At 47.1% G+C, this 22,402-nt stretch overlaps 1 protein-coding gene and 1 long non-coding RNA gene across 1 annotated transcript in view; one reads left to right on the forward strand and one right to left on the reverse strand.

Annotated features, from left to right (window-relative positions):
• The window catches only part of Erich1 (glutamate-rich 1), a gene marked incomplete at its 5' end in the record, with an annotated part of 52,793,804 nt that overhangs the window by 48,112,839 nt on the left and 4,658,563 nt on the right, over positions 1-22,402 (forward strand).
• LOC148000631 (uncharacterized) overlaps positions 7,270-22,402 on the reverse strand; it is a 30,193-nt gene continuing 15,060 nt past the window's right edge. The window contains exons 2-3 of the long non-coding RNA XR_015640061.1: positions 9,606-9,806; positions 7,270-8,876 (exon numbers count right to left, since the gene is read on the reverse strand). This is a non-coding gene — a long non-coding RNA (uncharacterized LOC148000631). The remainder of the gene's footprint in view (positions 8,877-9,605; positions 9,807-22,402) is intronic.

A 22,402-nucleotide genomic window follows, 5' to 3' on the forward strand; every position in this document is an offset into this window, starting at 1 on the left:
TGGAAGCTGTGTGTTCATAATGAGCCCGACTGAAAATGTGTGCAACATTTAGGGTTCAGATACCTGTGGCAGGACCCAAGCAATATCTAGGAACAGACGTTGGTTGGTTGGTTGGTTTGGTTGTTTTAAGACAGAATCTCGATCTCAAGATGTAGCCAAGGATAGCATTGAATTCCTTATCCTTCTGCCTCCACCATCAGATATCCTTCCTGCCAATCAACCAGTGGCTCTTTGTCAACTTTGTCGGCTTTAGAACCAATTTACCTCATTTCCACAGTTGCTGTTCTCTTCCACTCACCGTATGACAAGACCATCAGCAACGTCACTGTCTCGGACGCTTGACTCCTTTCTAACTCTTCTCCCAAAGGCAGCCCTTGTTGGTGGGTTAGTCCTCTCATTTCTCAGTGGACTCCTTCCCAACTAGTTATGGGAGACTAATCATTAACCACCAGGAAGCATGTGGTGGGGTGAGCGGTTTGCTTTCCGGACACCTCTAGGTCAGAGGCAGTCAGAGGGCTGGAAGAAGTGTGGTTCTGCTTAGATCCGTCTCAGGTAGCAGGGAAGATGTACAGTGTCTGCAGCAGCATGCTTTCCGGCCTTCAGCGTCCTTGTTGTGAGCACATGAGACAATCAGAGATGGCAGGAGGGTGTAAAGGCACATGCGTAATCAAGACAGGAAGTAAAGATCGTTTGTCACAAGCGTGAAATCAGTATGTTATAGTCACTGTGCTTCCATATGGTCAGGCTCCTACTCTACCTAGGCTTGCCACCTCCAACCAGATGAGATCAGTGTGGGCATCTTTCTGTTCCCTAACAGACCTTACCTCCCACCTTTCTTACAGTATCAAGCTCCAGTGCTACTTTGTTTTCCTAAGGCTGACCTGGGCTGCACTTGATGTCGCTTTACCTCTTGAAGGTGATCTCTTCCTACACTTTAAGCTCCCACTGATTCACTCTCTCTCTCTCTCTCTCTCTCTCTCTCTCTCTCTCTCTCTCTCTCACACACACACACACACACACACACACACACACACATACACACACGCACACTTACATACACAAACTGTCTCTCTCACACACACACTCACACTCTCTCTCCCTCCCCCCTCACATACACACACATGCACACTCACATACACAAACTCTCTCACACACACACTCACACACAAACTCTTTCATATACACACACACTCATGTACACACACTAAAGCTCCTTAAGGTGCCTTCTCACCTTTGAGATCTAACTCCAAGGTCCAGCACAGGAGGGACAATACAGGAAGGATGAACAAAACATCCCTCACAAATGCCATGACAGAATGCAGCTTCTGAGAGGATCCCAGTGAACAGGAATCCCGTGTTAGCAGGAAAGTAGGGAGGAGACAGAGAAAGGGAGAGTAGAGAGAAGACAAGAAACGCCCCCATCTCCGAAAAAGAGTTTGTTCTTTCTTTACAAACTTCTCACCTCTCAGACAGGCTGGAAAGGTAGATACTGTCTTCCATGATTAATCCTGAGACCCTTAGTGCAAGGGGCTCTAAGTAAAACCAATCCTTGCCGCCCCAGGCCAGTTTTGTGCTGTCCACTGGATACTGGCCAACTGTGCCACAGAGCTACACAAGGAAGGAATTCAGTGTATGGTCATGGTACTCAGGAAAAGCAAATGACACTTTCCCCACTTTCTTCTGAGACTAGCTGCCACCTTCCGGGGACTCGAAGTTTGCTCTGGAAAGGACAGACTTTATTTCCCTCCTTGAGGCTAGTGTAAACCACCAAGAAACACTCCAAGGGTGAATTTAGGACCTTTAGGAGTTACCCTATGGTAGGTAAGGTTGTCTCTGTGCAAAATGGGGCGATACAAAAAGAAACCCTTAGGCAGAAAGGTAGAGAAGCAACAAGGGTTAGAAAACTCAGTTCAGAGGACTATTGAATAGTTGGCCTTGATGAGTGGGCAGGCAGTGGGGCAAGGGACTCTTGGGGTCTGTTCTGGAAGACGTGTGGGAAGGCAGCTCAAGGAGGAAAAGCCATGGCAAAGAAACAAACGCCACTATGTGTAGGGAGTTGCAACGTGCCGCGCCTCAAAGATGGCGCTGGTTTCCGCCTTCCACCCTCCCAACGGTGAGCGCTCCTTGTAGTAAACATGTCCTTATTTGGCTATGCCTGCTTGGCCTGGTCACTTCTGCATAGTGACAGCCTATCTGCATGACCCACGTGGCTTGCTGGGATTGGCCAGCACTAGCTATTTAAGTGTGGTGCGGGGGTTCCCCGGGGTCAGAAGATTGTATCAAGGTTCCTGAGTAAAACTGCTTGAAGAAGATCTTCGCTGGTCGTGTCTTCCTTGCTGGTCGAGATTGGGCGCGACAACTATGCACTTCATGAGAAAGGGGGACCTTGGTGTCTGAAGAATCACATGATCTTGCTTTTGCTTTGCTTGACAAGGTCTCCAAGTGGCCTTGCCTCATGCTCTATACAATGGTATTGCCCAACTAGAAAATGCCTGCAAGCTTCAGACCAGCTCCTAGAGACCCAAACTGCTTTCTTCTCCCAGAACATTCGTGGTGACTGAATGGCTGTCCACTTGCTGCTTCCTGGATCACAACCTCAATAGTAGCCCTTACAGAGAGCAGAAGCCGCCATTCTTCCCATGTACACACAGCAATGTGGGCTTTACCCTGTCTTCACTAGGCTAGAGTGGATCTGAGGTAGATAGGCTTCACACATGTCCAGGAAGAGACATAGGGCTGACCATGGACTGTACTTCATGACACTCTACCTCTTAGAAGCCCAATATCATATGACTGCAACCCAGATAGGAAAAGCAGAATCAAGCCTGCACCATCTTGTCTGTGCCCATCAGTCTCGGAGGAAGGAGAGGGTACATTACTGTTCTCACAAGCATCCTTCCTCCCAGTGAGGAGAAGCCCTTCTATGTCCTTCTCTTCCTTCTATATAGGAGCTGCTGGGAGAGCCAGCCAAGCCTGGAGCTGAGCCCTCTCCTAGATTCTCCCTCGTCTTCATCCACCCATGAGTTACCCTGTCTTACAGCTATCCACACTCAGATGTTTCGCCTCCTCCCCAGTTTCCTGCTGCTTCTTTGAGCCGTCTCTGCCCCTCTTAGATTGGCGTCATGAGGAAGTGGAGCTGGACCTGTGGGCTGTGTCTGCCTCGCTCCATTCCACCCAGACTCGGCAGAGGCAGCCATTACCCAGAAGTCCAAATAGTCCGTGGGGAATTTACATTTGCTGTTACTGCTGCCTGGCGTCCAGTTTTTTTTCCGAGCCTACCTCAACCTTCTCCAGTCTCTGTGTCTGGAGACGACAGACTGTACTGGACAAACATCTCCCCTGTCCGGTCTATCAAAAGGCAGGAGAACCTAGAGCTCTCAGACCTGCAGGAAATGAGAGTTGTTTTCTGTAAATGTTGCTATAGCCAGCTCCCGAGGAAGGCTATTTTGCTCTGCTGTCTGCCCCTTATGACCCCTGGACTGATGAATGGCCCCGGCTGGCACTCAGCAGCCACCTCCTATGTGGAATTTAAAATGGAATTTAAAATGCCCTGCACCCCGCTCCAGGAACAAAAGTTCTAGGTTCTGGTCCAGGCGGTTGCTCCTGCGCCAGTAACTTTGTAACAAGCTTCTGTTGGGGCAACAGAGTTTCTAAAACCAAGGAGGGATAGGAACCTGGGTGGTTTGTTGTTGTTGTTGTTGTTGTTGTTGTTTTTGTTTTTTTGTTTTGTTTTGTTTCTGTCACCTGAAGAATGGGGGACAGGGCAGGAGCTGGGAGTCTCAACAGTTAGCCCTCAATGTGTTGTGATGCCAATGAGGACAGCAGCCAACTGGCAAGGGACCCAGCAGACAGAAACCACAGAATGACTACCCTCCCCCTCTCCTGAAAAGACCATACAGCCACACCCACCCAAAAGCTGGAGGCTCCCAAGATCCCACAGACCTCCCCCCCCACCCCACCCCTTGGTACAGGGTCTCTATGGAGGAAGACTGAAAATGGCCAAATGGTGGTCTTCGAGAGTGTTCTTGGGTCTCCATCACGCTGAGCCTCAGCCTCAGAGCCAAGTGATTCATATGCTGTGTGTTTCTACTTCCCAGGACTGTCCTCACTCCCAGTGTACGTACAGATTAAAGCTGCTTCTATGCCCCATCCCGCTCTAAAATGCTGGCTTCTATCTCTCCGAGGCCCTGTAGGCGCCTCTATAAGGATGCAGGAAAATCAGAATGGAATTTTGTTTGTGGTTTTTCTGTGTGTGTTGATTCTAGGGATTCCTAGACCTTGCACTCGGTTGACAAGCACCCTACCACCATGCTGCATCCCTGCCCTCTTTGTACTTTCTGTTTTGAGACTCAGTAAGTTGCTCCTGCTGGCCTTGAATTGTCCCTGCCGCCTTCTCCCGAGGAGCTGAGGTCACAGGCGCAGTGAGGATGGGATTTTGTCTTCTGCAGAGAGAGGAGTGCTTTGCAGGAAGGTAATTGGGGGAGCCTCTTTGAGCCATCATAATGCACACGGAAAGGCCCACCTGAAGATTGGTTAGCTGATGCTAGCTGGCTGTGTTCCTTTAGCCGATGGAAACATCTGCTCCGACCACAACCCAGGCAACGCAGGCTCTCAACAGTCTCAGCCAGCATGACACGTAACTGAGGGCTATGGGTCATCTCTGAGCCCTTCTATAGCCTGTATGCCCATGGCATGTCCACTCACAGTCCAGCACCTTCACCAGGCCAGTCACGTACTGGAGAGACAGTACATAAAGAGATTCTGGGCTTTACCAGGCCCAGCCTCCGTGGGAAGGAAGCCACACTTCTTTGGTGGAGGTACAGACAGACCCATGTTACCAGAGCAGCTCCGTGACGACACTTCAGCCGCTTGTCATTCCTCCAGCCTACGATCCCACAGTCACCACAATAAACCGTCTGTGAGAGGGAAGAGTTAATGCATAGTCACCAAAGGCTCACAATACAGAAACCTAGAAATAGGCTGTCCGTGTCCTCCAAGGACCTGCTTTTATAAATTCTGTTTAAAAGGCTCAATACACATTTTCTATCACTGCGATGGAGTTGGCAGACGAGCCGCAAGCCAATTGTTGCGGGTTTTATGCTGCGAGATTTTAGCCTTCACTGGTTCGATATGCTGCTGCTTTTAGCTGTGCTCTGCCTGCCGACTGCCAAATGCCAGGGCTGTTCACAGCACTTAGAAGGGCAAACGGATGAGCTTAAGAGTCATGTCCACCCTAGGCAGAAGCCATGAGCATCTCAGACTGACCCCTGCATCCTTTTTCTTCTTTCTCTTTCACTATAGTTAAAAACAACTGTAGCTAGGAAGGGCATGGCAAAGCCTCACCTTGTACCGCAGCCCAGGAGTGCCAAGCACAAAAAAATGGCTCCTCCCGGTCAATACAAGAGCAGGAGGGATTTGCTACAATGTAACACTGCCAAGCAGGACACAGTTCTTCCTGGTCTGATGCACTTGGTCAAGCCAAGCATAGGACCGTAAGGCTCCTTCTGAGCTCTTTCCTGAGTTGGTTTCAGACTGAAAGTTCATCAGCTGACCCTGACCATAACGGGGCTGCTTAAGTGTTTTATTCTAACTTTTTTTTATTCTTTATTATTTTGTGCATACGGGTGTTTTGCCAACATGAGTGTCTCTATACACCATATGCACGCAGTGCCCTCAGAGGCCAGAAGGAGGAGTCAAACCCCCTGGAACTGAAGTTGCAAATGCTTATAAATTACCAAGTGAATGCTGGGAATTGAACCCAGTCCTCGGGAAGGGCAGCCAAGTGCTCTTAACCACTGAGCCATGGTGCCAATCCAGACTTTACTTTAAACTCAGCCTGATTGCTTTTTCATTGTTCATGGGTTTTTGTTTGTTTGTTTGTTTGTTTTGTTTTGTTTTTGTTTTGTTATGTTTTGTTTTGTTTGGACAGGGTTTCAGGTAGTACAGGCTGAGTTCATATTCACTATAGAGCCAAGGGTGGTCTAGAACTTCTAATCTTCCTGCGTCCAGCCTCTCAGTGCTGGGATTACAGGTGTGTTTCATTTCCAGTTTATATAGTGCTGGGGAGCAAACAAAGGCCTCACTGTTCTAGACAAGCATGACACCAACCGAGCTTCTTCCCCAGCCCACTCCGTTAAACTAGACTGTTTGCTGTTCGATCCTGACATCCATACTGCTTAGGACAACTGATTTTCCCAGTTCTCTGGGACTTCAGAGTTTCCTGAAGTGGAGAATTTTAATGCTAAAAAAAAACCCCAAAAGGCTGGGAATTCACCAGAAAGTTAATTCTGTTGAGTTTTGTTTTTACCTTACTATAACCACCAATTCAGGAGAGAAAGAAAATACTTCTGGCTTAAAACGTCAGGTGTGGTAGAGTGTGCCTGAGATCCCAACAGGCCAGAGTCTGAGGCAAGAGGAACATGCATCAGAGCCAGGTGAACCCTGTCCAAAAGAAAAGAGAAGTGAAGGCTGTGGCCGTAAAGATGGCTTAGCAGTTAAGACCACACACTGACCTTACAAAAGACCCATATTCCGAGGACCCTGTAACAGGGATCACAACCACCTGTGACACAGGTTCCAGGTAGATCCCATTCTGGTCTCTGAGAGAACCCGCATTCACGCGTGCACAACCTCACCCAAACATATACATATATGTTTTTGTTTGTTTTTCTTTTTGTTTTTTTGAGACAGGGTTTCTCTGTGGACCCCTGGCTGTCCTGAAATTCCCTCTGTACAACAAGCTGACCCCAGACTCAGAGGTCTGCCTGCCTCTGCCTCTGAGTGCTGGGACTAAAGGCGTGTGTCACTACCGCCCAGCATCATACACATAATGTTGAAGTGATAAACCATAAATTTTTGTAAGCGCAGTAGATGAAACGATCTCCTGGGCCAGCCCCTGTACTCCGCCTTATCCAGGGTGACACAGGTATCACTGACTATGCTACAGCTCTGCGAGTGACAGGCCTAATCGGAATTTTAAATTAACAGAGTGGAGGAGGAAATCCCCTGTGGAAAAGTCCACAAGGATACAGATTCATTACAGCTTCCCCATCAGGGTTTCCAGGGCTCATGGAACCTGGGTCTTGGTGGAGCTCAATTCTTTCCAGTAGCCATAAGAGACAGGTTGTTTGGGTTGTTTATATATCGGCAAGCCTGGGGCGGAGGAAGGGAAGGGATGGGGAGGAGGGATGGGAGCACCATAAACCACAGGATCTGCTCCTCGCAAGTCCCCTCGAACAGAAATGAGGAAAACAAAGCGGCACCGTTGTTACCAGCCCACAAATTCATGCTTTTTATTTGAAACTTTTTTTTTCATAGGTGATGTTGGATATATTAAAGAGACACCCCCATTATTTTTTTTTTAACTTCTAAAGTTTGGCCAAATAGTGAAGAAATGATCTCAGGGCTCTCTGCTACTCAGTGTTGTAAAAAGCAACACAGTAAAGGAGCCCAAGTCACTGCCTCAGGCCCCAAGGTCAGAGCTTCCCCGTGGTCTCCCCAACAGTCTTCAACAGCCCTTGCTCTGGTGCCATGAGAACATGTGCAGACACCTCACCCTCCTTGATGGCCCCGTGAATGGCACGAAGATGAGAGCTTTGTCCATAGTCCCGGGAAATGAAGACACAGTTCCTTCTCAGAACATGCAGATTCTCAGGGAGTCCAATAAAAAGCCTCCATAAAGCAAGTAACCAAACTCCCCAACAGGATGGGAGGGCCCGCCTGAGCCTGAGGCCTGGGCACATGAGGAGAAGGAGTTTGCCCATAGTTTCTTTGGTTTCAGTCACAGCCATTGCAAAGTGGATGAGGTGTCTTACTCCGCTATTTAAGTGCAAGCTACCACTCTCAGTTGCAAAACGTTGGAGGTTTTAAACACGCTTGCAGTTGAAGGATGCCATACAATCATACAAATAGCCAAGTTATTCAAGTAAGGGAGTGAAATGGCTACAGTGGAAGGCTGTGTGTACAAGAGCGCACTCGCGATTATAGTAACGCATTTCCAATGATTCATAGCTGAAAGCTTTATCTGGCTTAGCTTGACTTGGTTTTGAAATAAGCGGCCGGCTTGCTTCCTCCTCTTTTGTGACTCGTGGTAACACTGAGCCCTGATTCTAGGCTACAAATAAAACCATTCCGTGTGGAGAAGGAATTAGTTGACGCGTCAGCTCACCCAGAGCCAAGGTCTTGCTGAGAGCCCTAATTAAGACGGTCTGCGGCGAACTGCTGCAAAGGGTTTTGGGTGCGTTTCAGTCCCCTCCTTTGCTTTAGGAGCAAAAGCTCCTCACACAGGTCTAACCCTAGGTTGCTGGTAGTGTTGACACTCAGTGGAGATTTTCGGCTGCCAACGAGCCTGATGCTATTGGCCACTAGATGGCGCTCGTGCACCTCCCCTCGTACTTCCCCTTTAACTCCGTGAGGAGTCCTACGGCCTCTGAAATGTACGCTTGAGGGGCTTTCAGTCATAGTCAGAAATGCCCTCTTGTTGGGATCTGGCTCTAAAGGACCATGGAGATAAATAGATGGTATAAACGATTGTTAGCATCCATTTTCCATAAAATGAATGTGAGGGCTTTCTATTCCTAACAGCGATCTGCCTGACGGTCAGAGTCAGCAATGAGATTAATCATCCAGTTTCTTTAACACCAAACCAAACTTAGTGTTCATGAGCTAGACTCCGTACCGGCTACGCACAGCAGAGTCCAAAGGTCCAGGCTTACCAGAGCCAGGTTTACTGCTGCACGCAGCTCCCGTTGCTGTGTTCATGAAGAGAAACAGTCCGGAAGCATAGCACTCCCTTCAATCCCAGGACTCCAAGACAAGCACATAGATCGCTATGAGCTTCAGGCCAGCCAGCCAGGGCAACCCGGCAAGAACGCTGTCTAAAAAAAAAGAGAGAGCGGGGCTGGGGATTTAGCTCAGTGGTAGAGCGCTTGCCTAGGAAGCGCAAGGCCCTGGGTTCGGTCCCCAGCTCCGGAGGGGAAAAAAAGAGAGAGAGAGAGGGGGGGGGGCAACTCAGGGGGGTGCTTGCTAGACCTGAACTCAGATCTCTAGCACCTAAAAAGGCGGGGTGTGGCCACTAGGGTTTCTAACCCCAGGATTGGGCTGGGTGGTGGGGACAAACAGATCACTGGAACTTACTGACCATCTGTCCAGATTCAATGAGAGACCCAGTCACAAGGGATTGCCACAGAGGGTAACACCCATCAACCTCTCTGGGTGCTTGCATGAGCACATACATGCACCAGAACATACCAGGCTCACTTGCCAGATACACATATATATCACACTCACACACAGAAGGGAGGGAGGGAGGGAGGGACAGAGGGATGGATGGAGGGAGGCAGAGAGGGGAAGGGAGACGGTCTTGTTACGCTCCTTTCGGACAGCGGGATGTTATCCAACACAAAAAGGAAAGGAACAATCAAGCCATGAGAGGACGTGGTAGAAATGGACCTGCCAATCACCAAAGGAAGGAAGCCATAGAAAAGGCCTTCTGCTGCAGTCTCACTAGACATTATAAGACAAATGAAGACCCGCCCAGCGCCTGCAGAATGCGGAACAGCAGCCTTCTAGGCAGAATATGTGACCACGTGACAGGAAAAGCATACCATGCTGTATTTCTGCAAAGCCACGGGTGTGTGATGCCGAGAGGGACCAACGCCGCTATAGACGGTAACTCCGAGACGCTGCTGTGTTGCCCAGGACCACAGATTGTGACAGAGCACTCTCAGGTGGAGATGTTCATATCCACGGAGGCTTTGTGTGCCCTTTGCCTCTTTGGTCTAATTTTTCCGTGAATCTAAAAATGACTATAAATAACAAAATGTAATTTTTTAAGAAACTTCATAATTAAGTTTTCTCAGTCATGGCCCACAGCCTGCTCTTGTCCACGGAAGTGTGTAAGTAAGTGGGTGTCTTTGTGTAGCGGTGCTGGGCACACCATCCGCTCTGAAGCCAGACACGGGCCATTTTTACTACTTTTGGTTAGAGAGAGGGAGATTCCCACAGGAAGATGGAGTCACACATTGGAGACAGAAGGAGACATGGAGCCCAGGTCAGTAAACTCCAGGGTAAGGCATGGAACCCTAAGAATAGACTTGGGGAGATACCTGCATGCAGAACCAACTCCCTCAGGCTTGGCTGCAGACAAACCCACATGTTTAGAGCTAACATGAGCCACACACCTGACACAGGTTTGGAGACCACGCTAGGCTATGTGTACACATGGATAAGCCTCACTGTCCTCAGCAATGGCGCATATGAGAGGAAACAAAAGGCCCCTTTGTGCATCTGTCTCCCTCTGGGCTCAATCAGGACACTCCAAACACGGGTTTACCTGAAAAGAAGTCATGCTAAGTGGGGTCAAAATGAGAAACCCTCCAGAGTCACCACACAGGACACCTCCCTCCATGTAGTCATGTGATCCCCACACATCACACTGAGGTTTGCTGACCTGGGCTCACCATGCTACTCTGAATTCCCACAAGGTCTGTAACTTCAGCAAGGGTTAACCTTTCTGTGTGACACTTCCCTTCCTCTAAGCTGGGATGATCATAACAGGCCCTGTCTTAGGGACCATCCAAGACGCAATTCAGCTTTTTAGTGAAGTTATTTATTTGGCCAAGATTGAAAATACATTGCGAGTAAGTGAGCACTCTCCCTCCCAGGCAGTGGGAAGGTCTCCCTCTGAGAGAACTGCGTGAACTGTGAGCTCATCAGCTTCACCAGGACATTTAAACCAGATCCAGGACTGGAGATGTGGCTCTGTCGGTTGACTCCTTGCCTAACATGCACAAAGCTGTAGGCTCGATCCACGGAACTGCATAATCCTAGAATTTAGGTAGAAGCAGGAGCATCTGAACTTCAAGGTCATCCTTAGCTATATAGCTTAGGCTGAATGAGACCCTATCAGCTAGGGAAGGGAAGGAGAAGGGAGATGTGAGGGAGGAGAGAGAGAATAAACACACACACACACACACACACACACACACACACACACACAAGTCCTAACAGACTCACACACCTCCAGTATCCACAGTGTACCCACCACCCTCTATCCTATGCTCCTGACTAGAACAAGGACAAGCCAAGCCTCCCTCAGCCTCAGGGAGGCCTCCTTCCCCATTGCTGTAGCCAGAACACCCAAACTTTCCCACATGAGGCTGATGTCTCAGGACTGAAGGTGAACGGAGAGAGCCTAGAACTTTCTTCAGCAAGAAATCGAAAAGGCTACAGTTGCTTCAGAGAGTTCCTGACGTGCTTTTTCTTGTTTTTCTTCCTGGTTAGGGGCAGGAGGAATGAAACATGGCCTCCCCATGATCTCAGGGCAGTCACCAGTCAACTATGATATATTTACTGAGAAATTTTTAATAAATAAACCACAGCCTTGAACCCATGTGCCCTTATAAACCAGCCGGTTCTCATGGGGCGAGTTCAGGGGCTTTTATGAAGAAGTACTCTGTTCTCATGAGAATTTTATTAGAAACTGGAGACTCGAAGTGCATCGAGCGGGAAATTTATGAGGCTGCATGGGAGCTCTTCCTGTCATTTTGTCATCCGGGTTAATTTACTTCCTTGTCCTACTCTGATTTACTTTGTTAAGTTTCAGTTCTGAGCACTGTCCCAAATTTCTCAGCAAATTCAAGCCAGCTAATTGATTTCTTGAACTTTCTACTTTCCGTTTTTACCCTCAGAGTCAGAAGGATAATTATTGATAGTCTATAAAAGAAAGTACTCGGAATCTATGGGAAACACAAGTGACTAGACAGAAACATGGCCTCGGCAGGTCTTCCCAAACATCCGAGGGATAAACAAGAACCATGGTGGGAAACATCTTTCCTCGAAGCAGACAGCCCTTCGAGTCTCTAACAATTCTGCTTGATCGGTTCTTCAATTACTGTGTTAATTGTGTTTTTGCAAAAGTACCCAGTTAAAAAGTCTCACTCACTCCCCCTCCCCTCTATAAAACCCCTATTGTTTATCATCTTGTAACCCAACTTGGAAACAGGCCAAACCCAGAATAGATGTTTGTCCTGCTGAAGTGTAGAGGAAGTGTCCCAACACGTTTCTGCCCTGGGCCTGTTCCAGTGTTTCAGAGACCTCCCTGTTAACGGTGTGAGGGACGACGCCAGGCCGGCTTGGCCTTGGCTGGAGTCTTGAAGCATGAGTGAGTGACACAAGAACCATCTCTCTGTTAACTAGCTGACCCCTGGTCATTGTCTGCACCTGATTCCCGGGTAGCATGCCCACCAAAGGTGGCATTCCCCAGTTTCCGGTTTTGTTCTTTGGCTGTCACCATGGTTTTGCAACCAGATTCTTGCTTTGAGCTCAGCAAGTTGCTACAGTGACCTGGCTGGATTACAGCAGTGTTCCAGTGCCTAGACATAGAATTTAGAAAAGAAATTATGTATGTATGTATGTATGTATGTATGTATATGTGTACATGTATGTATATGTGTGTATGTATATATGTATGTGTGCATGTATGTATGTGTATATGTATGCATGTATGTATGTGAATATGTATGCATGTATGTATACGTGTATGTATGTATATATATGTATATGTGTGTATGTATATATGTATGTATGTGTGTATGTATGTGTATGTGTATGTGTACATGTATGTATATGTATGTATATATATGTATGTGTGCATGTATGTGTGTGTATATGTATGCATGTATGTATGTGTATATGTATGCATGTATGTATATGTGTATGTATGTATATATGTATATGTGTGTATGTATATATGTATGTATGTGTGCATGTATGTGTATGTGTACATGTATGCATGTATGTATGTGTGTATGTACATGTATGTATATATATGTATGTGTGCATGTATGTATGTGTATATGTATGGATGTATGTATACGTGTATATATGTATGATATGGTTAATGATGTCAATATGGTGGGATCTAGAATTGCCTAGGAAACAAACCTCTGGGGAGGTCTTTGAGAGAGTTTCTATAACGAGAAAACCCATTCTAAATGCAGTGGCACCATTCCATGGGCTGAGGCCCCTGACTGAATAAAGGACAAACTGAGCTGGGTATCATCCTTCCATTCTGCTGCTTGACAGCAGAGGCTATGTGACCAGACACCTCACGCTCCTGTAGTTGTGCTTCCCCCATCGTGATAGGCTGTAACCGCCACTGTGAGTCAAAGCAAGCCCTTCCATGCCCACATCTTCTCACCAGGCATCTTGTCTGCGGTGAGAAGATCTAATTCAATCTTAAGGGAAGTTTGCAAGAAGGCGCTAGCAGGGCTGAGCTTCGGAGCCTGCACAGAGAGCACTGCCGTTGTATTGAACAGATGCTTTGGGTGACAACCAAACCTATGAGGAGACACTCCTCACTGCAGGACAACAGGAAAAATGTGAAAGAAACAACTGGGGCATGCCTCAACTGGTCTCTTAGAACGGTCAAACCCAGAACACCGAGAGCGCTGGATAGTGCTGGCATGGATGCTCGCACACTGAAGTAGACACTTTGGAAGATAGGTTGGCAGTTCCGCGTACAACTAAGCACACATCACCTTCAGGACCTGCACTAGTGTTTCTGGACATTTACCCAAAGGAATTGAGAACTTCTGTCTACAGAAAAACCTACACACAGGGATGGAGTTACAGCTCAGCGGTGAAGCGTTTTCCTAGCATGTGCAAGGCCCTGGGTTGCAATTCCTTGCACCCCGCAAATACACACACACACACACACACACACACACACACACACACACACCCCACATACACACATGTATATATTCATATACAGAGGGGGAAACAAGTAGAGGCAGAAAACTTAAATCAGATTGCTAGATGAAAGCAGGATCTTAAAAGGATGTATGTCTGCCCATTAATGTTTCAAGGACCTGGGGGGAGGATGGGGAGGGGAAGCCCATATAGAAGGGGAGGGGGAGGGGTTAGTGGGATGTTGGCCTGGAAACCAGGAAGGGAAATAATAATCAAAATATAAATAAGAAATACTCAAGTTAATAAAGATAAAAAAAATGATTTCAAGGACCTAACACAGAAAATGCAAAACTATAACACAGAGGGAAGCCAGTGTTTGCCAAATGGTTGGTAAGAGGCATGATCCGGCAGACCACAGAGTTTGGGAGCAGACACTCCTGTCTCCAGCACTGTGTTGGGGAAGATCGCACACTTGTCTAAAGTCAGAGAAAACATGCAACGCTACGAATGAGCTGGGGTAAGCACTGGGCTCTGGATGACAGCGATGTTAATGCATGCAGCTCAAGGATTATGACCTTTGGTGTGGTGGGATGCTGAGAGCGGAAAGACTTCTGGGGCAGGAAGAGGGCCCTTGGAGTATTGGAGAAATGTGTGTTTTCTGTTCAATTATGCCACGAGCCGAAAACCGTTATTTGTTTACAGCCCTCGAAAGAATAAAAACTCAAAACAGGAGACAACTGCATTCAGGAAACTTGAGCCCCAGATCTTCTGGGTTAGAGAACTCCGCAGCAGGGTGAGTCACCGTAACAAGCACAAAGGTGAATCGATCACGCCCTCCCATGGGTGCGGAAGCATAAACTCCACCCCACAGGAGAAAGAAAGTGTGATGCTAATAAGATTGAGGACAATGTGGAGGGTTTCCTGGAGGAGGTGGCTTAGCCAGGACTGAACGAGTGCGAGCGAGTGAGCGAGCTAGTGCGCATGTTTGGCTCCTGGTAGGAAAATGAGAACATAGCAGAGGCGTCAGTTTGGGGCTTTTAGCCTGGGATTTTGCCTCTGCAGTTTTCCCGCAGCTGGCCTCCTGTTCCTGAAAAGTTAACAAATTGGTTTTCTTCTACCTCTGTGTTTTGATGGCAGGCCAAGGAAAGCGTGCACAGAATGAAAACCAGCCCAACTGAGAGCACAGCAAACCCACGTCCCCAGCAAGCACCTACTCAGGCGCCCCACCCCCCACCCCCACCCGTGCCTTCCTTGAGGTGGGCAGGAACCCCAGTGGTGAATTTCAGCATTCCATGGGGCCAATTAGTTCAGCCTCTGCGGGGCTTCTAGAAACAATAGGCAGGTCTGGCAGGGTCTCCTCCAACACTGGAAATGTTCCAGCCACCACACACAGGCCTGGGAAAAAAACCTCTGTCCCCTGGGACAAGCCCCAGAGGGCACTACCCTCCCCATTTGAGGCAGGAAGTTGTAGGCAGCCCCAGGAGTAAGGATGCCCTAGAGCAAACATTGTCGGGACCTCTGGTTTAGCTCATAAGCCTCCAGGCCTTACAACCCATTGGTTGAATTGTGCCCATCCCGAGGGAATGGATGAAATTTACAAATTTACCCATCGCTTAGGAGATTCCACACAGGCATCCACTGGGTAGACTTGGAGCCTACCAGCCCTCATCACCAAGTCATAAATGATTCAAGCTAAGCAGGTAACCTCTGAGTTCAGGGAACCTGATTCATTGCCCCATATAATGGACTGAATTTTATGATCCTCTCCAAATCCTTTTATTGAAACTCATAATCCCGGTGTCCTTGGGAGGTGATTGTAAGAGTGGGGTTCTTAGGAACAGGCTTAGCACCCTTATAAAAGGCCTGGAGAGCTACCTTGCCTCTTCCACCTCATGAAAATATATCCCACAGTACAGCTCTTCATCAGACTACAGCTCGATGTAAGTGACCTTGACCTTGATCTTTGTGGTTTACCAGCCACTGTCCTGTAGCACAGCACCTGAACAGAACAAGACACTCTCTTCCCCAGCTTGCACCAGGGCTTAGTTTGTGGAATGCTGCCCCAAATTACATGCTTTTGTTTTTCTAGACAAAGAACTCTGAAAGGCTTAGATAGGCTCTGCCGAGCTAGCGACGAGGGATCAGCCATTATCGACTTTCTTCAAGAAAACTGATGAGTCAGGAGAGCAGAACGGGGCATCGATGTCCTAAGACGACCCGGATATTCTAGACCTCTGAGAACCTCTCCAGTCTGTGCCAGGACTTCACTTGAGAACATTGCCCAGAATGTGGGAGGCACAGGTCAGCGTCAACGTGCCTGGAATCTCTGAGAGCGATCAAAATAGAAACCAGCTTCGCCTTTGAGTTAGAGCAGAGAAGCGGCCGCAGGCCAGCTGGCTAGTGGAGCTCCCCATGCTGAAAAGAGAACCTATCTTTTTAAAGATGGTCCTGCTCCAAACGGTCTGCTGTTTGACCGCTTACGGAGGGGGCCGGGGGATAACGAATCACTGAAATGTGAGCTCTTGGGAACCGGGAACCACGCTCCTGTCCCCGTGCCCCGGTCCTTTGGGCTGTTATCAGAGAACGCCACAGACGAGGAGACTGACAAAGAGTGTTTTTCTCACATAGTTCTAGAGACTGGAAAGGTCAAGATCAAGATGCCAGCAGATACAGTGTCTGGTGAGGACTGGGTCATCTTGTTACTGAAGTTGTTAGGGTCAGAGGCTGGACCCTGGCAGCCCCAACAAACTGGGCTCAGCCTTCCATCCTCAATAGGGCCAATTAAGGAAACAAACAAGCCGAGAGCAGACAAAGGAGATTTATTCAGGGTGGCCACACTGGAAGAGGACAAAGAGCTCCGGGGACACAGTGCCCTTGATCGTCTCTTGGGCGATAATTGGATATTTAAGCCCAGGATATTTGGGCTTAAGTAGAAGGCTAGAAGCATCCCTAAGTGAAAGTGTAGTCCTTCCCACCCTTCCCCTGTGATTGTCTCGGCTCCTGTCTCTCCTGCAAAGTGGTCTGAACCAAATGAAGTCTCCCCTCTGGCTGGCACCAGGGCCCCACACTTTTCTTATCCCAGCAAGAGAGTTCTGGGAAAACTCCCATTCCTTGGGTCCAGTGCTTCAACAGTGTGAGCACTAAAAAGACTATGAGTTTAGAATGTCCTTATTCCTGCCAGCACCGTTACGCCCTGGAGGTGGGAATGAGTCCTGTCTTCACACCACAGAGATGGCCTGAGGCAGAAGTGTTTGTTTGTTTGTTTTTAAAAGATATATTTGTCATGTGTACAGCATTCTGCCTGCATGTATGCCTGCAGGCCAGAAGAGGGCATCAGATCTCACTGTAGATGGTTGTGAGCCACCACGTGGTTGCTGGGAATTGAACTCAGGACCTCTGGAAGAGCAGTCAGTGCTCTTAACCGCTGAGCCACCTCTCCTTCCCAGGGTCTTTAATTTTTTTATACCAACATTTTTAATTGAGATAATTGTTTTCATCAATAGATTCTGATCATGCTTTTTCCCAACTCTTCCCAGACACTTCCCATTTTCCCAACCACCCAATTCCATACCCTTCCTCTCACCGTCTTTAAAAAAATAAACGAAAATAAAACAAACAAGTTAGAAAACAAGAAACACACACAACAACCCCTCGCCCCCACACACAAAAACACAAACGTGGAAATCAAAATACATAATCAAAAGACTAAGAAAAAAATGTCCGAAGTAATGTGAGAGGAAAGGTTTACAACACCACCATTGAGGTTGTTTCGTGTTGGCCAACTGTTCCTGAGCATGGGGCCTACATCGAGAGAGAGACACCATCAAAGAAAACTAATACTTCCTTTACCAGCAGATATCAGTTGCAGACAGCTTCTCGGTTAGAGGTGCAAGAGCCTTTGCCAACCTCCCCATTCTGGCTTGAACTTGTATAATCCCTGGGAACACTGTCACAGTTTCTATGAGTTCGTATGCTATCATCCTTTCTGTGCTTGGAAAACATGGTTTCCTTGGAGTCATCTGCCACTTCTGGATCTTACAATCTTTCTGCCTCCTTTTTTTCCCCTCCTGATTGGAGGGACTTGATGAATACACCCTGTTTAGGATTGAGTGCTCCATTGGACAAGTGTATACTGTCCAACTGTGGGTCTCTCTGTTGTTCCCATCTGTTTCTTACTCGGATGATGACTGAGGGAGGGTATGGCAACTGACCTATGGGTGTGGTAGAATGTCAGTGGTAGTCATTTTGTTCTTATATTCCTTTAGAACAGTGGTTCTCGACCTTCCTAGTGCTGCAGCCCTTCAGTGCTGTTCCTCATGTCGTGGTGAACCCCAACCATAAAATTATTGTGTTGCTATTTAGAACTGTAATTTTGCTATGGTTATGAACCATGACGTAAATATCTGCTGTGTAGGATATCTGATATGGGGCTGGAGAGATGGCTCCAAATGGTTCAAATGGAGAGATGGTTCAAATCCCAGCAACCACATGGTGGCTCACAACCATCTGTAATGACATCTGATGCCCTCTTCTGGTGTGTCTGAAGACAGCAATAGTGTACTTATATAGAACAAATAAATAAAAACTTTAAAAAAAAGAAAGGATATCTGATACGTGACCCCCAAAGGGGTGGTGACCCACAGGTTGAGAATCACTGCTTTAGAACAATATTTGGTTTTCCCCTAGTCCCATAGTCTACCCTGTCTCAAGTTCTTGGCCATAAGAGTGGTATCAGGAATGGGATCCATCAGCCAATCAGTGAGTGGTTGGTGACTCCCACAACATCTGTACCACTACTCCAAACAGCTTCTCTCTCGATCAGGTCAATGTTGTAGGTCCTATGTTTTGAAGTGAAGTTGATGACAGCATTTCTCCTCTGATAGTGTGTAGACTATCTCCCGTACCATGAACAGTAGATAGCAGGGGAGAAGGTTCTAGATAGCCATCAACTCAACCTTTCTATGTTCAAAGAGATTGGTATAGTCTTTAGAAGTAGGGCTTTACTGTCAGTTTGTGGGGAGAAACCAATAACCTTGGCAGTAGCCTGAGATATTTGGGGGTTTCTGTGGAGGCCCACTTGGCCAACAGTTTAACAGGACCCAACCTATTCCTTACACTGGACATTTCACTTGGTGGCATAAGATGTCTGGCTGGGGCATTCTCTCCCCATTATTTGGCAGTTCCATGTAGATCCCTTTCATATACATTTTAAAACCATCTTCAGTGGCAGGTTTCCATATGGACCCTCAAAGGCCCTTAGGGTTCTTTGTCCCTCCCCATATTCCCTCCCTTACATCATGCATCTAATCTTCCCACTCCAATCTCTCACGTCTCTCCATAATAATGTATATGTTTCTCCTGATGGAGAGGGCTTAATAAGAGTGCTTACTCCCTTCTGGCCTAATCAATTCTTCAAGGCCTTACTTTTCACTGATTCCACATTCTGACACAATGTGGAGAAGAAACATTCATACCTTCGGAACAGTGCCTGTGATACCATAAGTAATAACTTCATGTCTCGGCAGTGAAACACAACTGTTCCCCAACATGTGGTTGGTTTACAAGTCCAGTAAGTCCATCATAAGCTGAAAACATTGCAAGTGGAAATGCTTTTACTGTGTCTAACCTGCTAACTATCACAGCAAAAGCCAGCCTACCTTAATATACTTAATATACTAGCCTGTAGTTGGGGCAAGTCATGCAACACTAACCTGTTATGTAATAAAGCATTGGATACCTGGTGTAATTTTCCAGGTGCTAAACCGTGAGTGGAAACCAGTATGGCTTTCACACATTATTCAAGCCAAAGAATTCCACACCATAACATCCTCTACCTCTATGGTCACCTGACCTCAGCTGTCTGTTTTTAATAACTCTGAATCCAAATGAGGGGACATTCCCAGAACGCGAGAAATCTAGCCCACGAAACTGAAGCTACGTGAAGTTCCTCAAGATGGATACACCAGGCTAAATGCTAGAAAGAAAGACACCCCCTCCCAATAGAAAAACCAAGGCTCATCATGATGAAGCCAGAGCCCTGTTCATTGGCAACAGCATCCAGACCTAACCGTCGAATGTGACCTGTCATGACACATTGACCATTGAGCAAAATAACCGCTCCACAGAACTAAATGGAAAGCAATTTTCATTATAAGCTGACACTCTATTCTAAGGGGGTTTGTGTGCTTTTACTGAAATGCCCATGGTTGCCTCCTTACCTCTGGATACTGACACTTTTACTGAATTCCCTGCTTTGCAGCAAAGATGAGGCTCATATAAATCAGAACGCCTTGGTGTTTTATCTGTAGAAGAATTCAGGTTCTTCTTCATCCTCTCCTGTCCTTCACTTACAAAATCCTGTCTCAAGGGGTGGAATTCTCGGGTGTCATCCCATCCATACCCTCCCTTGAAAGTGGAAGAACCTGTCGATGTCACAACTATGACGGACTTGGAGTCAAAATCCTGGTCTCTTCCTTCCCATTCGCAATGCTGTCTTCTGCCACATGACTTCCCTATTCTAGAACAACCAATGAAGGAGTGAAGTCCTTTCCCAGTACCAGCCTGGCAGCCCTCTAGCCTCGCTGCACGTTTTAGCATGAACTGCTTCCTCTCTCACATCTCTCCTGGTTCTCCTATCTATGATCTCACCCAGGAAGCTGCCTTTGTCCACTGGCTCCTCGCTTCCCACAACCTCAGGTGGCCATTGATGAGCCCTTGAGCTCCTAGAACCCAAGGCATGGGCCATCTGCTTTCCACATCCATGTTAAGAGGTAAGTCTCCTCTAGTATTTCTTCTGTGGCAATTATGAAAGCAGGATGCATAGAAAGACCCACGGTTCCCCAGCCAAGTGGGGGGAAAGACCGAGCAAGAGCTGTTTACTACAGGTGAAGATTTTCATAAAATCTGTAAACTGAACCTAGATCCCTCTCCAGAGAGCAGAAGTCAGCTCTCCACATCAGAATCGTTCCTCCCGCAATACAAAATCTAAGGCCATTCCCACTCTCTGGAGATTTTGTCCTGTGGAAGACACAGATACAACAGAGTCTACTTCACCATAAAGATCAAAACTCTGAAGCCATTGGTCAGTGGCATGTCTTAGTTTTGTTTTCCATTTGACATTTATTAAAAAATTAAGAGATAACAGACCACATGAAATTCTTATGCCTATGTATCTCGGTTGATTCTCCCCTTCCCATGCCCCTTCCTTATCTCTCCCCACCCCCATCCTCTGCTAGGTTCTTTTGCCCCAATCTCCCCAGTTGCACACTGTTCTGTCTTCCCTACCCCTCCCTTAAAGTCTCTTTTTTTCTAGTCTCATTGGCCTCCTTCCAGTTTCCTGGTCTTTACCCATATTTCCTCCCACACACAGTTAACAAATTACGATTCTCATATAAGAGAACATACGTCATGTGTCTTTCTCAGTCTGGGGACCTCATGTAATGTCACATTCCTCAGTCCTGTATGTTTTCAAAGTTTCATTTTTCCTTTACAGCTGAGTAAAATTCTGTTGTGTATATGTCCACCATAGCCAGATGCCTACCATCAACAAAGCAGATGACACTTTCCTCCAGACACTCTACGTTGGTGTAACCACTGTGGAAATGTGAGTAGTGGTGGCTTCTCAAGAAGCTACTATATGACCCAGCTGTACTACCTGGCCATCTACCTAAAGAGCGTTAAAAGCTACTAAAGAGATATGTGTGCATACATGTTTCTTACCTTAGTATAAGTGTTCTTTCCACAACAGTAAGGAGTTGGAGTCATTCTAGATGTCCATCAACAGACAAATAGCACATCTTAATAAGAAAACACTGCCCAAGGCATGGACACTCACCAAGGACACTTGGGTCTTCTTTGCTTGGGGACTCACCAAATAAATCCTTTTCTTCCTTGTCAGTTACTGTATCTGTACTAGTACAAACCAGAAAAGCAATTCTAGGACACATCTGCATCTGAATGACAGGTGGCAATCACATAGAGAGACGTCAAGTGACAGAACCATCACAGGCGCCATCTTTGCGATACTTTTTAATGTTCAGGGTACTTCATCTCTACGTCTCAAAAATATTTCTCATCCCTATTTCACAAAAGACGCCATTCTCATTTGGGGAGAAGAACAATACTTAGAAAACTCCACAATACTTAGAAAAGCAGTACAGGAAATAGAAACATCACTGAGCCTAGTTCCAAGAAGAACAGAGTGAAGTCAAAACACTTCCCCACCCCCTGTTAGTTCATCCACTTCTGGTGAGGTTCCTCTGGTTCTGGCTTCCCATGATAGGCCTGATGCCAACGCAGGGGAGTAGTTTGAGATGATGTCAGCACCTATTAATGGTCTTCACCATGTTAAAAACCCTCAGTGAATTTTTAGTTTCAAGAATCAAGCAAGAATGAACTTGTGGAAACACTACTGCAGAGAGCACCCTGTCTGTTACTCTCTCTTCCCCTTTAGTTGGCTGATTCCTGAAGGGCAGGACTTATATTTTACTCGTTTCTGTGTCCCAAACACTCAATGCATGGCCACCACTCAGGATCCTAGACCTCTGTGTACAGGTCACATACACACAAAAAGGTTGCCCTGTCTGAGTGAAATTTATGCCATCTGTTCTCTCTGCCAGATGCTTCATAAAAGCAGAACTCATACATCTGTGCCTGGTGTCCCTGGCCTTCACAACTGCTCTTAGCTAATGAGGCCTGGGTCTATGAC

The sequence above is a fragment of the Rattus norvegicus genome, chromosome 16 (assembly GCF_021556685.1).
Source record: "Rattus norvegicus strain SHRSP/BbbUtx chromosome 16, alternate assembly SHRSP_T2T, whole genome shotgun sequence".
NCBI lineage: Eukaryota > Metazoa > Chordata > Mammalia > Rodentia > Muridae > Rattus > Rattus norvegicus.